Below are 12,947 nucleotides of genomic sequence, written 5' to 3'. Positions count from 1 at the left end.
CTCATGGCAATGCTGGATCCTTAACCCGCTGAGCGAGGCCAGGGACTGAACCCGCAACCTCATGGTTCCTAGTCAGGTTCGTTTCCGCTGCGCCGCGACAGGAACTCCCAGGACAGGGTTTTTAATGCACCTGTGGACACGTTATGACCTGCCTGCCTCACTGAGCTGCCCGGGACGCTTGTTCGGCTGGACTCCTTGGAGTGGCGGGGGCCCCATGCTCAGGGGCCCAGGCACAGCCAGCAGCCCTGCCTCGCAATCCCAGCTCCCACCCATCGGCTCCACGCCCCCACGGCCCCCACTGCCTGGCCCCGGGATCACACATGTGCTCACAAGAGGTGGTAGCACCAGGGACCCAGCCCTCGCCCCAAGACTGTATGGTGGCCCCCTGCCTGTGGGGTAGTGGAGGGTCCCTCGGTGGCACCCAAGGCCCCCAGCCCCAGCCTCTCGTGGCCCTGGGCCCCTGGCCTTGGCAGCTGCTGTGATCCAGCCTGCAGCTGCCCCATGCCCTTCCCACCCCAGGAGGCCCACACTCCGGGGCTCTGTGAGGAGCAGAATTTGCCACATTCAGTGAGGGCCACTCTCAGGGTGTCGCAGAGGCAAGGACACACGCTTGCCCCCACCCTGGCCCCCGTCACTCCAAGGCCTGCGTTGCTGCCGGCCCCAGGAGGCCAAGCTCTTCCGACCTTGGAGCCTGGAACACTGTCTCCACCCTCCTTGGATCCCCCCCCGCCCCCCCCCTCCCCGCCTCTCCTGAGAAGTGGATCCAAACCCCTGCTCAGGGCCCCCACTCTGCCCCTTCCTGCCTTGGCTACACCCCTGCGGCCTCGAGGAGGCTGCCAGTGGATGAGGGAGGGAGGAGGGGCGGGGGGGGCAAGAGGCCTCTGATCCGTCTCCTCTCTGGGGGGTGGCCCCAGGGACATCCCGACACCCAGAAGTCGGCGCTGAAGAAAAGACAGAAGCCACCAGCAGTGCTTATAATTCCAAGTGTTCTTTAAAACAAACACCCCCCACACACACAAACCAGAACACCCCACCCCAAACCAGCCAAGTTGAACAGGTTAGCCGTTAATAGAAGCGGAAGCGGCACGAAGTCACAGACATTGCCACGGGGTGCAGCAGCGGGCGGCGGTGTGGCCGGACCGGCCGCCCTACGATAAACAAACACGGTGCAGACGGCACCCTTTCCACCAGCGAGACGCGAGGACGAGATAAAGCAGAGCAGCTGGACACTCACGCGCTTGTTATGCCAGGATTCAGCTCAGGAGAAAAGTGACCCCCAAACAGGACGCTCGGGACATGGGTCAGTAGTGTGGTCACATGGAGCGGAGGTGGCCCCGGGGCGCAGACACAGCAGGGCCAGGGGGCGGGACGGGCCTGCCTTCACGGGGGGTCCCTGAACTGCGGGGGACACAGCCCCATGAACCGCAGACCCGGCCCCAGCCTGCCTTCAAGATGCCAGGGGGCCGTGCTTCAGAACAACCTCTGACCTTACAGTGTGAAAATGGGGCCCAGGGAGCAGTCACCCTGCAGGAGGGCACCGGTCCAATGCCCCAGGGAAGCCTACCTGCTCCCTGTGCTGGCAGGTCACACCCAGGACCGGGGGTTTGGACCTCAACGCACCCCAAGTACTGCCCCACCCCTGAGGGAAGAGGCAGGAATGTGCTCGGACATAGCTGGAGCCCCAGCAGAGAGGCCGAGGGCAGTGCCAGCTGGGCAGCATCCTGCCACCTGTGCCTGGGGCTGTGGTCGCCACAACGGTCAGTGTCCTCTCTGTGCAATCCTACGAGGCAGGGACACACCAACCACCGCCCCCATTTGCAGATGAGAAAACCAAGGCCCAAGGCAGACCAGGCCTCCTGCTGCTTGGTGACGTCCTGGCCTCAGACTTGAGCTGGACCCTGAGAGGCAGGGATCGGGGCCCAGGAGGACTCAGCTGATGCAGAGTCGTCCATGGATGTCGGTGCATCAGGAGCCTCAGGGTGGCAGGGTCTCCTGCCCAGCAGAGGCCGCCTCCTCTATAGCCTCCCTGCCCAGCCGGGCCCCACAAGCTGCCTGTCAGGTCTCTCGGGGCCGGTAGCACCTCGTGGGGCCAGGGCCCAGGGGGTGGCTGTGGCTGGACTGGCCGCTTGATGCTCATGTGGCCGCAGCTGAGCAATGAAGCCTGATGCCTGGACTCAACCCTCCCTGGTGGGAAGGTCAGCGGTCAGAGGCCAAGGCAGAGCCCCCAGCGCCTAAGATGGGCTTGAAGGGAGACAGTCTGACCTTGGATGCCGCTGCTCCCCACACCGGCTCCCTGGATGCAGTGACAGCCCGGGAAGGCCAGCTGAGCTTCTGGGCCTCAGCTGCCTCCCCAGGGGAAGACGCCATGGGAACCACAAAAACAAAGCCTGCTGGCGCGGCCTCCGTGGGAGGGACCCCAGTCAGGTGGCCTCCGGAGCAGGTGCAGGCGGAGCGGGGAAGGCTGGGCTCCGGCTGCCGGACAATGGGAATCGAGCCCAGGACAGGTGACAGGAGAGGGGACAGGCCCAGATGGCTGCCGTCCAGGCCTCAAGGCCCAGGAGAGGCAGTCTCGAGGGACCCGGACGGGAAGCCCACGAGGGCTCGCAGTGTCTGCTTCTAGAAGATTTCAAGTATGGAGCTTTGAAAGAGCTACAGCTTGGCTCCAAAACCAGTAGATCAGATCTGTCCGGGCTGGGTACATACAGTCAGGTGCCCAAAGGTATCCTGAGTGACAGGGCCTGGTCCCCGAACTGGCCCGTTCTGCACATCGGCAGGAGCGCCAGATGGGCCAGCTGGCCCGCCCTGGGCTCAGCCCCCGCCGCAGCAGACGCCGGGCCTGGAACCCAGGAGCAGGTCCTTTCTGGAGAACGGGGCCAGGATGTAGGAGCAGCCCGAGGCCTCTCCTCCCGAAGCCCGCGGCATCTCGCTGAGCTGTTCGCTCCCTCTGGGGTGGGGGCGGGGAGGAACCAGTTCAGGTCTTTAAGGCAAAGAGACCAAAGTCCCTGGGGTTAGTTTCACGAGTGTCGCTACGTCTCTAACAACGAACAAGGAAAAGCCAAGGGCACACGTCGGGCTGCTGTCCAGAGGGTGCGGCCACGTCCGGGCAGGAACCCCCACCCCATTCCCGGAGACCTGCCCCAATCTGGCGAGGGGACCGGTCCCTCTGAGGCACGTCGTGTGCGGGCGGCGCCAGGGGAGAAAACACTGCCCCCTCCATAATGTATTTAAAAAATAATCGTCTTGGTGGCGTCGGCCGAACCCAAGATTTAAGTTAAAAAAATAATAATACAAATAAACAGAGGTGAGAAGGGAGAAGGCCCGACACGGCAGGAGGCCCGCGGTCTCTTCTCTGTCCAACGCTCTCGCCTCCACGCTCGAGAGGTACCTGCCACGTCCGGCTGCAGGGAGTGAATTCGTACCAGGTTTCGCGGTGGCCGGCCCGGCCCGGCCAAGGGACATGGGGACGCGTGGCTGAGCTGCCTGGATGACGGGCGAGTGGCCTTCGGGGGTGGGTCATTTATGAGCCTGTGCATCTCCTCGGGGGCTCCTTGGCTCCTGCTGCTTATGTCTCCTGGGGGACCACGTGCATGAGCTTCTGGCAAAGGACCGTCGTGGAAACTGCGGGGCAGAAGAGCACAGTCACGCGGGCGCACGTGTCTGGGGGCCTCTCACCCAGCCCCTGTCGCCACGGTCCCCAAGGCTGGGGACACTAGAAACCCCCGAATTGATGTGAAACCTCCCGACCCCACTCATGCGTGTACGCCGGACCCGCAGGCGGCCTGATGGGGGCTCCGGCCTGCACCCCTCACCCATTCAGACCCAGACCATCGGGAGTGACGACAGCTTGATGGCCCCGCTGCCTGAGGTCTGGGACACCACTGCCTGGCAGACGCCCAGGACAGCACGCCCACCGGGGGCGGGCATGCGTGCTGCGGCTCAGGGGAATTTCAGATCGGGGGCGGGGTGGGGTCCTGCCTCAGGCCCGGGGTGGTTCTGATGGATCATGAACAGGCCCCAGGCTGGGCTGGAGGTAAAGTCCCAGTGAAATCACAACATCCTGGTCTCAGGCAGGTGGCGGTAGGAATCGGGCTGGTTCTCGCGGGGATTTTCAAACCACCCAGGAGCCTGTCACGCCCAGTGGTCTCAGCACAGGGCCCTAGACGCGGCCTCTAAGGGACGGCCCTGCAGAGGTCCTGTTTTCTTCTCTGCGTTTCTAGGTCAGCGGCTGGGTTTAAGCTGGCGGCAGACAAGGGGGATTTTGTTACTTGGCAAGAGCAGCCTGGTTTTCTGGAACCCCTTGTCTGAGATTAGCGGGTGCCAAGCTGAGCGTCTTATCCTGAAATACGTGGGCCAGGCGTCACCACCAGACATGCCCAGCTCGGCCCAGGCCTCCGACCATCCTGAGCCCCTGCTGACCTGGCCCCGGGCAGGGGTGGGAGGGGTGGCGGGGGGGTGGCGGGGCGGGACTCACAGATGCCCTGGAGCAGCCACTTGGGCTTGTTGCTCCACCAGACGCCGAGGAAGTAGACGGGCAGGCCGCTGAGGATGATGGTGAAGCCGATGCCGCACTCCACGGGCGTCTTCCAGAAGGAGACGGCGATCAGGAAGAGGCAGGCCAGGATGAAGAACACGGGCAGGGCCACGTTCACCTGCGGGGGCTGCAGCTGACGCCGGGCAGCGGGCGCCTCTCTCCCCCGCCCCACCCCTGCTGCGTCCCATCCGCCCCAGAGCACGGGGCCCACGGCGCTCGCTGGAGCGGCCTGTCCGGCAGATCCCGGGCCCGCCCTGCGACCCCGGCGGATCCTCCGGGGCCGCCCCACTCGCCGGCCTCCTGAGGCCTGGGACCTCGCCTTGCTGAGCAGCCGGCACCGGGCAGTGATTACCCAAAGCTGGCGGGGGAGAACAAGCGGCTTCCCAAGGTGAGGGAAGGTCGGCCACTCTGGTCCCCACATCGCAGGGCGGGAACCCTGGCCCGGCCCCGCCCCATGGGCACCCAGAGCGGGGGCTGCCGCTTCTGGGAACACCGTGGCCACCCACTAATGAGCAAGCAGCCTCGCCTTCTCAGAGAGCCCTTGTGGATGGGCTGGACCACAGGCCGCTCGGCTGCCGGGCAGACAGCCCCACCCGCACGTGTCCAGGCTGAGGAGCCGCGGAAGCGGCCACAGCGGGGCAGGGCTCAGGGACACGTGTCCCCTTTCTGCATCCACCATGCGTCCTGCCAGGCAGACTGTCTGTGCACAGGCCAGAGACCCTGGGTGAGCAAGGGTCCCACCAGGTCAGCCTGGACTGGCCGCCCCACGCCCGGTCCCAGGGGGTCAGCACCTCACCAGCCGGGCCCAAGGTGGTTCAGGTCACTGAGACCTGTGGACAGGGGCCAGCTGTGTCGGCCACAAGCCTCCGGAACTGTGTGAGGGCAGGAGCTGCTGGCTGGCAGCCACCCCAGGCCCCACCCTCTCACTCCCTCATGTGTCTCCTGGGCGGGAGGGGGCTCCCCTGGAGAACAGGGCTGCCAGCATTGAGTGAGGGAGGAAGGGGGCGTGCCCAGCTTAGGTGGGGTACAGTGGGCAGTCTCGTCCTGAGAAGCCTGTTCAGTCAGGGGCAAAGCCAGCCCCCGACGTGCCCCAGCCCTGCAGCCTCAGATGCCACCTCCCCCTCCCGCCCTGGGCCTGCCAGCGCCTGGCCCTCCCCGGAGGCTGGCCTCTGCCCAAGGCTGCCCCCAGCCACTCGGGCCCCTCCCCCTGGCTGTCTGCCCAGTGCTGCAGGTTTCCTCTGGAATGTGAGGTCTAGCGGGGCCGGGGGCGGGGGTCCTATCTCGTGCGCTGATGCACCTCGGCACCCGGACCACGTGCTCGGCGCCAACGAACCAGACGCGTGGCCCCTGGTGGAGACCAGGAGCTCTTCACCCGCTGACGTGCCCTGTGCCGCTGAGCCCTGGGCGGGGGTGTCCTGTCCCCGGCTTGCGGAGGGTGGAGCCCGAGGGGGCCGCGGGACGGGCGGCGCAGGCCCTCACCTTGATGGGCCGCTCCAGCTCGGGCTTGCGGTAGCGCAGCCACAGCATTCCGATGATGGCCAGGGCCACGCAGAGCCAGTTGAAGAAGCTGAAGAAGTTGATGACGGAGAAGATGTCTCTGGAGAAGGCGTACAGCAGGGTCATCACGCACTGCAAGCAGAGCACGGGCTGTGAGCCGCACGAGGCCCCCGGAGGCAAGAGGCTTCCAGGAGGCGAAGGGCCCCTGTGCCCCGGAGGCCCACACCGGGAACCAGCCTAGGGGCCCGGCACCGGGCCGGCTAAATGCGGCAGGTACATCCGGGCCACACCGCCGGCAGCAGCTTCAAAACTGCGCTGGGCTCTCCCTGAGGCATCAGGCACTGCGGTGGTTACCTGCCGGGCTGGGCCCCCTGGGGCCCCCGACTCCCAGAAACCGTGAGAAAGCAAGCCCCTCCCCATCAGGCTGCTGTGTTCTGGGGTGATTAATTAAGCAGCAGCAGCAGCAGAGAACTAACAAAGCTGCGCCCTGGTCCAGATGCTGTAGGAAACGCGCATGACGAGATCTCAGCGGATCAGCCAGCACCGCGTGAGCCACTGACCTGCGGCCCCGCCCCACGAGGCCCCAGAGGCCGCCTGTCCCCATACTACCCTGAGGTTTGGCTTCCTACACCTCCAAATCACTCCTTCTGGGGCCGTGCCCGCAGCATATGGAAGTTCCTGGGCCAGGGACTGAACGTGCACAACAGCCACCCAGGCCGATGCAGTAACCACACCAGATCCTTAACCCAAGAGCCACCAGGGAACTCCTCCAGATCCACATTTTTGTTTTTGAGCAAGTACCGTGTGTTATTTTTGGAATGAGTGGCACAGCAAGAGCACTGGACATGCACACACGTCAATCTGTTGCCATCTGATACCAAGGGAGGCCGAGACAGGTGTCCTCGGACGGGACTCAGTCCCCTCCCCGGCCTCCCTCAAACCCCCCAGGGCCCTCGCCCGTCCTCCCCTTCCCAGCGAGCGCAGGCAGAGGGCGGTGGCGAGCTGAGGACCCACCGTGAATACAAGGGAGGGCACGGGCGTCAGGAGCCGCGGGTGGATCATGGATAGGACAGACGGCAGGTGGCCCTCCCTGGCCCCCACGAAGAACAGCCTGTGGGCAGAGGAGCAGGCGGTCAGTCCCGCCGGCGGGCCCCCTGCCCGGGCCCAGCACCTCTAGCGACCCCCCCGCCCCCCCCGGCAGGGCTCAGAACGAGCCCGTGAGAGGGTCTAGATGCACACGCAGCTGTGCCGGCTCTGGGCGGAGGACGGGGTTCATTTCTGCGTCCCTTGAATGTTGTGACAGCTGTACTGTCGCTCAGCGTGGCGAGAGAGGGGACCCCGAGAGCAGCCAGCTCCGCCCCTCGCCCTGCGAGGGCGGTCCTGGCGGCCCACCTGGAGGACGTGAAGAGGGACCCGTTGACGGAGCCGAAGCAGGACAGGCCCACGAAGACGGGGATGATCCAGGACATGACTCCCAGGTGGTAGTTCCCGAAATCCTAGAGGGACGGCAGCGTGAGCCGGCCCACGGCGCCTGCCGTGGCCCGACCAGCCCGCCCCGGCCCCCAGCCCCCGCACCTGCTGCGTGGAGGGACCCGGGCGCCCGCGGGGCTGCCCCCACTCGGCACTGCTCGCAGGCTTTCCCCGGGTTGGCCCTGTCCGCGCCTTCCCACCTCGGTGGGCATTTACTCGGTGATGGGCCTCCGAGGTGGGGCTGGGGGTCCGCAGTGGACTCCACCCCTCGGCTCTAAACGTGACCGCTGGGGCCACTGCAGACACACGGACTTAAAACTGTCCAGGGAGTGGCCTGGCACAGCGCTGCAAAAGCCCGCGATTCTCACATGCCGCCAGCACCCCAGACCCCAGCAGGCTTGGCAAAGCGCCTGCGGGAGCGCGAGGGGGCTGGTCCGCCCCTGGTTACGGGTTGCGGGGCAGGGCCAGGCTCTCAGCAGCCTGAGCGCACCAGCGCTGGCCTCTTACCACGGCCACGGCCTCCGAGGTCAGCATCTGCTCCGTGGACAGCGTGGTGAAGTAGGCCAGGTTCGTGAGCACGTACACCAGGGTGACGATGGGCAGGGAGATGATGATGGCCAGGGGCAGGTTTCTGGAAGGAGCGCGGGCACATCACCACAGTGAGGCCCAGGGCGGGGCCAGGCCCATCACCTGACGGCGGCCGGGCCTCGCTCGCTCGCTGCGCGGGGAAGCGGCTGGAAGGTGGCGCCGGGCCCAGCAGCTGTGCTCAGTGAGGCCAGGGACCCACCCCCCCGGCCGCCGCGCCCCTGTCTGTGACACGGGCTGCCTGTCTGTTCTTCAGGGCCACACGCCCCTCCCCGCCGTGATCTGAACCCCAGGGACCCTCCCGGAAGGCCCCGCCCCGCTTCGGCCGGGGGCCGGGCTGGGCCCAAGCACGGAACCAGGTGCCCCCTCCGCGCAGGGAAGCGACTGCAGACGCACGTGGGCTGCCCCCCCCACGCACCTGTAGGGGTTGATCATCTCCTCTGTGACCAAGTTCAAGTAGTTCCTAGGGTTCAAAGAGCAGACTGTCACCAGCCGTTCCTCCCAGTTACGGGGCCAAGAACGCAGGCTCCACCTGGCCCCTCGGGGCTGGGAGAGAGAAGACCCCACGCCCCAGGCCCCAGGGGGCGGCCACCGGGCCGGCGACAGTCCTGCCCCCTCCCCTGGGCGGCATCAGCAGCATCTTTCCCGAGCTGCCAGCAGGGGTTTATCTCAGGGCCACCTGCTGGGGACGCGACGCAGCCGCCAGGGGCTCCGAGAGGGTTTCCTGCCCCCCTCGAGGAGTGCCCCTGCGAGGTGGGTTTCGGGGCCCCGGGACCACACGTTCTAGAACCTACCATCCCCCGTAGGCAAAGAGGCCACTATACAGCGCGAGCACAATGTTGCCCACGTCCAGTTTGGTGCCTTCAAACGAGAACTTGGGATCCAGATTGGACACGTCACCTGGGAGAGAGAGGAACATGGGGTTACAGAACGTAGCGCTGAGGTCAAGCCACAGGTTCCGGAATGTTCCCGGAGCAAAACACGGAACAGACAAAAAAGTGGGGTGAGGGCTTTTCACGGCGACATCAAGTGCACCTGCTGGGCCGCCGGACCTTTGCGTTTGCCAGACGCACCCTGGGGCCTGGAGCAAGCAGGCGGGGTGAGCGCGGCCTGCCCCGACCTGGAGGGACGTGGCCTCCGCGGGGTGGGCAGCAGCTCTACAGACCCCAGGCCGGTCTGGGTGCCCATCGCTGTCTGGGCCTGATGGACAGAATGCGTGGGACGGTGGACGCCGGGCTGTGTCTGCCTCGCCGGGGCTCCTCCCAGACCCCGGGTGGGGGGATCTGGTCTGCTCTCTGACCCCCCCCCGAGCTGCTACGTGTAAACTCGGGCTTCTTGTCTGAGCGCAAGAGCGCAGAGCTGCCCGCAGCCAAAGGGACAGTGGGCTCAGCTGCGTTCCTTGCTCCAGGTGGACGTCCTGGGCTCTGGGACACAAGGGGGGGCCTGCACGGATCCGTCCGCTCCTCCGCTGCTGTTTCCCATGCGTCCCGGTCTCTGCCTGCGCCATCGCCTGGCACCTGGGCGGTGGCTCCTCTCCTGTGTCTCACAAGGACACGTGTCATTGGATTTAGGGCCACCCTAATCCAGGAGGAGCTCATCCCGATCCGCCCCTTAACGACATCTAAAGACCCTTTACAAACAAGGCGACACTCACAGGCTCCGCCGTTTTGGGGGCCACGATTCAACCCAGTACAGGAGACATGAAACGGGGGGCCTCAGAAGGGTTCCTGGCTAGGAGGACAGCGTCGGGCCGTCTGTGAGGCTCAGTTTTACCATCTGTAAAGTGGCCCCACAACATTCGGGCCCAGGAAGACTTGCTCTATGCTGAGGAGCCAGCCTGACAGCCGGGCACCACCACGGGCACAGGGCTGGCTGTCGCTCCCCTCTGATAAGGGTCACCTGGCCCCCCGGAGCTTTAGCTCTTGGCTCCTTGGCTCTGGGGGCGACCGTGGCAGACGGGAAGGAGGGTTGAAACAAGAGGAAGGGGCCGAGGGGAGCAGGGGCGGGCCTGCAAGAGCATAGAGCAGAGCTGACCCCCGCAGGCATGGACCGCTTGTCAGTAAAGGGGCCCCTCCCCACTGAGCCTCTGGACACATGGGGCTGTGCCCGTCCTGCTGGGAGGCAGCCGGCCCAGGTCCCGCTGGGCCAGGCTGGGATGCGACCCCAGAGCTACTATGTGGGTCACTGTCGCCCACAGCAATCCAAGGTCCTCTCAGGACCCCACACTCTCCTCGAAGGCCAGGGCCCGTCACCCCAGGAACCCAACAGGAATGGGAGGGGGCGGGGAGGCCCCCATCACTCCAGCCAATCCAGCCTGCCCTTCCAGGCAGACAACCTGGGGGGAGGCAGGACCCCGGTTCCATTGCTGGGTCTCTGGGTCATCTCTTTAGGGTACTCAGGACCCCTGGACTCTGCCCTGCAGGTGTGGCGGGGCCTTTGATCTCTGGCCTGAGCCGGGAGATGGGAGAGGCCCCCTCGGACCCCAGATGAGGCCACAGTCTCATGATGAGAAAGAACTGGGGGTGGCTGGCCTCTCACCCTGCCCGCCGCTGCCGCCCACATGTGCTCTGCATTGCAGGCTGGGTCCCGAGACTGCCCGGTCACAGGGTGGTCAGCAGGCTGGTGTGTGGGGCCAGGGCAGGGCCGGCAGCTCCCCACGGAATGTCCTGGAACATGCATTCCTTTACTTCTGCAGGGCCAGGGCGCTTTTGTGGCGAGGGCGAGGAGCCTGGGGCTGGGCCACCTGCCTGGGGCGTGGGGCTGTGATCGGAACGCAGCAGCTGCCCCGAGAGTCTGGGGGGCCCCCACCGCCCCCGCGGCCCCAGCGTCTCTCAACGACTTCTGGAGCGGTGAAGGGCTTTCACAACAGGTTCCTCGAGTGGCGCACGGGATCTTCGCCTTTGTTTGCCCCTCGGTCACGTCTCTATCCTGCTTCCTCTCCACGTGGAAGGTCTCTGCACACCCGCTGGAAGGCACCTCTTACGCAGTTCTTAAAACCAGCGCCCGCCCCAAGCAGGCCCCTGAGTTAGTGACACTGGGCATGGGTGCGCAGACACGTGCACACATGTACACGTGTACACACGTACACATGTGTACACACGTGTACATATGGGCTGGAGCCGGCCGCGTGGGAGGACGGCTGCCGCTCTTGCTAACAGAGGTCCAAGGCTTGGATATAGGCTGGATTTTCAGGTAAGAACCACTGTTTTCAGCCCTGAGGCTGAGAAGCTTCCATTTTTTCATCGAGGGCCCCCCGGCTCTGTGGTGACCAGCTCAGAGTCCTGACTCGTCCGCAGACAATCCCTGAGACAGTGGCTGGAATTCCTGCCGCAAACGGTACCCCGGATTTAAAGCTCCATCTTGCAGCCTCTAAAACCCCAAGAAACACGAGCTGCTCTGACCACATGCAGCCAGAAGGGTCTCCCTGGGCTCCTCCGGGGGCCTCAATAGAATGCGTGTGGCTGGGTGGTCCCTCCAGGGCCCCCCTCCGTTGTCTGGGGCCTCACTGTGTCTTCGAAGCTCCTGAAATCCCTTGGAAGAACGTGGCTATCCAGGTGCAGAGGACGCAGGCCAGGCCCGCACACCTCCCGCCTCGTCTCTCCCGCCAAGCCGGGGACGGAGCTCTGCCAGGCATCTGGTGACTCTGGATCCCAATCCACTTTTGCAAGTTCCTACTTGCTGCCCCTCCTGTCACGTCACCCCTGCTCACAGACAGGGACCTGCCCCGCGTGGGCACACGAGGCCCCTTGGCAGAGCTCCTGGTTTTGTCCAGCCTCCGTGTGTGCTGGAGGCCTGCCCAGATGGACCCGCAGCCCAGCCGGGCGCGCTGCCCTCCTCTCCGTGGGCGCCACGGAGTGGGCGCCGGTCTGCTGGCTCTGCCCGGCACCTGGCCAGGCCCCCCAGAACTGGCACAGCCTGAAGGAGCACGAGGTGACTGCCTAGGGACGGCGTCCTGCAGGACTGGAGCCCTAACAGCAGGGGGGCTTCGGGAGGTTTGGAGAGCTGGCGGTGGGGGCCCGCTCGCCCGTCTCCTGGACAGCGAGAAGCACGACGGGCAGCCGCAGCCCCTCTAAGGATGTGGATCCGTAGCTGCCCCTCCATGAGGGCAGACTGCAGGCTCCACGCGGTCTCAACCACCACCGGCCCCACAACCAGGGGACGGGCAGTGATGACGGCACACTGGGGTTGTCACTCGGGGTGGGCGTCGATGCGTGGGAGGCCAGGGCGCCTCTGGACCAGGTGGTGGGGACCAGTTCCCCAGGCCTCCGGGCGCGGACCTCAGGAAAAGTGTCCCCAACCCCGCGTCACGCAAACTCAGTTGGGAACCATCAATGCGGGGGCACGGGGCACTCGCAACGTTGCAGAAGGCGTGAGTGCTGGGGACAGGACCAGGGCCTGGGGGACCTGCCAGCCCGAGTCAGAGGACAGGGCTTCCATTGCCTCTGCATCCCCAAGGCCCTGCCTGGCCTCTGTGTTGAGGCCAGGGTTGGTGACAGCCAGCAGGGCTTGCCTGGGCCGAGGCATGGAACCGGAGCCTGGGCACCAAGCTTGGGAAAAAGCTAGAAAGACCCAGGCCTCCGGGCAGCCGCTCCCCAAACCAGGGTGGGGGCGCCCACTTGCTGGGACCTTAACCCCCGGGTTCACATGATGGTCCTTCACGTGGCAAAGGGCGCTGAGCAGGAGCCCCCCCAAAGCTCACGTCCCCCTGGAACTGCAGAACGTGACCTCATCTGGAACAGGGCCTTTGCGGGGGAGCAAGGTACAGCCCTCGAGAGAGCAGGTGGATGAGGGCAGGACCGAAGCCCTGAGTGTTCCTGTGGGACAGACCCGCAGAGGCCACGTGAGGATGGAGGCAGTGATGCAG

General features: G+C 65.6%; 1 long non-coding RNA gene across 1 annotated transcript in view; it reads right to left on the bottom strand.

Moving 5' to 3' along the window:
* Window positions 1-969: 969 nt before the first annotated feature.
* LOC102162270 (large neutral amino acids transporter small subunit 1) overlaps window positions 970-12,947 on the bottom strand; it is a 28,360-nt gene continuing 16,382 nt past the window's right edge. The window contains exons 3-10 of the long non-coding RNA XR_002344446.2: window positions 8,878-8,983; window positions 8,502-8,546; window positions 8,006-8,129; window positions 7,421-7,524; window positions 7,043-7,139; window positions 6,011-6,160; window positions 4,472-4,649; window positions 970-3,618 (exon numbers count right to left, since the gene is read on the bottom strand). This is a non-coding gene — a long non-coding RNA (large neutral amino acids transporter small subunit 1). The remainder of the gene's footprint in view (window positions 3,619-4,471; window positions 4,650-6,010; window positions 6,161-7,042; window positions 7,140-7,420; window positions 7,525-8,005; window positions 8,130-8,501; window positions 8,547-8,877; window positions 8,984-12,947) is intronic.

Source organism: Sus scrofa, chromosome 6, assembly GCF_054392235.1.
Source record: "Sus scrofa isolate SSC_HxYL_T2T_F1_AM1 chromosome 6, Sscrofa_HxYL_maternal_Yorkshire_Landrace_v2.0, whole genome shotgun sequence".
Taxonomy (NCBI): Eukaryota; Metazoa; Chordata; class Mammalia; order Artiodactyla; family Suidae; genus Sus; species Sus scrofa.
The sequence above is the reverse complement of the archived record's forward strand: the minus strand, read 5'-3'. Positions and strand labels throughout refer to the sequence as shown.